Below are 2,500 nucleotides of genomic sequence, written 5' to 3' on the forward strand. Positions count from 1 at the left end.
AAGCTTCCGAGTATGAAACTAACAATCTATCTCACAATAATAATCTCTCAACAATCCTCCTATAAATATGTATGTCATGGTAATGTGGCTTTGATATGGAGGACTTCCAATATAGGTTTTTACATCTGCCACTGGAATTGGAAACTACAGTATTTTCATTATAAAAGAGAATTAGCAATGCAAATCCTGTGTAATGTACAGACACATCTCTGGTATATGTTGTTTGTTGTTGTTTTTTCTGAGCAGAATCAATTCACAAGTCTTCAGCACCTCTGAAAAATTAAACAGGATTGACTATAAACGTGATTACCTAGGGTATTGGATTTCCCCCCCCCTCATCAATAACGCACAAGTTGGTAGGCTGAAGAGACCTTCTTCCTGCGGATTAATTAAGGAAAAGCTGAAACTTCACACTCCAACACTGGCAGTGGCAGGCATAATTCAGTGATTCTATAAAACTGCTGATAGAGCTCTTATTTGGCACAGACACAAACATTTCATCAATCATGAGGCAAATCACAGCATGATTTACAGACTTAAAATAAACAGATACATTAAACAACATTCATCAATCTACACCACAGAACAGAACAGCAAAGGGGAGTGCGAGCAAATGCCAGACATTTCAATTGCCTACAATCATACAATACCTTTACTTTTGACATTTTGAAATGATACATACCCAAAGTCTCCGGGGGGGTAATTCCAAGTATGCGGTTCAGTGATAAACCTGGGTAAGTTAACTCAGAGTAATTAAGTGGTAAACCTACAACAAGGGCCCTATGGCATTGTTTTGTTAGGCGAATGAAGCCATCTCTTCTATTAGTAGGTTCACCACTTGCTCTGAGTTAACTTACCCAGGTTTGGCACTAAACTAAATGCTTGGAATACCCCCCTGATCATTCAGAGCTAACAAATGCATAGATCAGATCATAAGTTTTTATAAAGTTTTTGACCACAATCAGTAAAAATGCTTTGGTTCTGGATATCCAAACACAAGAGTTTGACATTGAAAACAGAACTGGTTGCGCCATATTCAAATCCAGTTTGCAAGATTCAGTGCAAAACACGATGGGCACACCATGGCTTATTGCATTGTGAAAAGCAAGTCACAGATGATGAGAACTTTTGCACATCATAACATTTAGAGGTACTGAATGAGCTCTTCTCATTCGTCTTTTTGTCTATCCTCCCTTCCTTCCTTCCTAGATTAAAAGATGAATGAGAAGAGCCTACGTCTAAGAAAAAAACAAAACCAAACATAGGAATAATAGAGGCACCTTACAAACACATCTCATAGCACTGACAATAATAAAAAAAAAATAACCGAGGAAAAAATGTATTCATTTGGTACGACACATTACAGCGTTAACCCTAACATTGCAGTGGCACACAACAGCTTTTACCCTAACATTGCAAAACCCCATATCATTAAACACCATTACTGCACCATATTAACGACAGACAGTCCATGATTGACATGTGTAAGGACACAAGTGAGGCGCCTGGAGAGTCCTCCTTGTTAAGGTGAAGACGGGGGGAGGTTGCCCCCCCCCCCCCCCCCCGCCCCCCGTGTGAGGGCTGAGTGAGTGTGTGGCGGTGTGTGATTTTGCACTCGCGTTCCACTAGCAGCAGCGGCGGGTGGTTTTCTCAGACCAGTTGGTGATCCAGTGCTTCTTGGCGGTGTCCTCCTCGACGAGGAAGCCCTCGCAGAGGCGGTAGCGCTGCTCCTTGCGGATCTGGACTCCGTGGTGCGTGGGCATCTCTCTGAAGTGGGCGCTTCGCTCGAAGAAGCCACACTGCGAAGGGGCCAGAGGCAAAGAGAGGCACACACAGTTGCTCACTTTCTATATATATATATATATACAGTATATATATATATATATATATAAAAATAGAATAGAATATATACTTTTTTGATCCCGTGAGGGAAATTCGTTATATATATATATATATTTTTTTTCTATATATTTTCTATTCATTTCTATATATATAGAAAAGAAAACATGTAAAAAGAGAAAATGTTCCCGTGGCTGCAACAGTCACAGGTGGTTGTAGACAAGTCAGTCACAGCATCATGGACACAACTTCCACCCCTTAAATGTCATAACTTGTATAGCTCAAGATCCAGAAGAAAGGCTGGAGGAGCACATTCAAATGGGTATTCTTTTTCATGGACATAACATAGCTCTGTGTTTGACGCTCACACACACAGGCACAGGGGCACTGCATGGGGTCAGCGGGAGAGCGAGGGAAGATACGATCATAAGACGCCAGCAGAGAGAGCGAGAACAGACCTGTGGTTATTACAAAGGAGAGTGTGCAAAACTAAATTCTTAAGTCCAGAGGGTAAAAAAAAACTTTTTAAACAGCTAATAAAATTGCACAGTGTCTTGCAGAGCGTCTTCATATTATTATTTCAGTCCGATATCATACAGTTATATATTATGTTCACAGCTCACAGAAATCAGTATTTTTTTTTAAATGAATGAAACAAAAC

General features: G+C 40.4%; 1 protein-coding gene across 1 annotated transcript in view; it reads right to left on the bottom strand.

The window, feature by feature from the left end:
- The window catches only part of LOC134076999 (integrin alpha-3-like), a 47,014-nt gene that overhangs the window by 253 nt on the left and 44,261 nt on the right, over window positions 1-2,500 (bottom strand). Inside the window, exon 27 of the mRNA XM_062532334.1 lies at window positions 1-1,799. This exon is cut by the window's left edge and continues 253 nt beyond it. The gene's annotated coding sequence lies outside the window, so the exon portion shown is untranslated. The remainder of the gene's footprint in view (window positions 1,800-2,500) is intronic.

Source organism: Sardina pilchardus, chromosome 3, assembly GCF_963854185.1.
Source record: "Sardina pilchardus chromosome 3, fSarPil1.1, whole genome shotgun sequence".
Taxonomy (NCBI): domain Eukaryota; kingdom Metazoa; phylum Chordata; class Actinopteri; order Clupeiformes; family Clupeidae; genus Sardina; species Sardina pilchardus.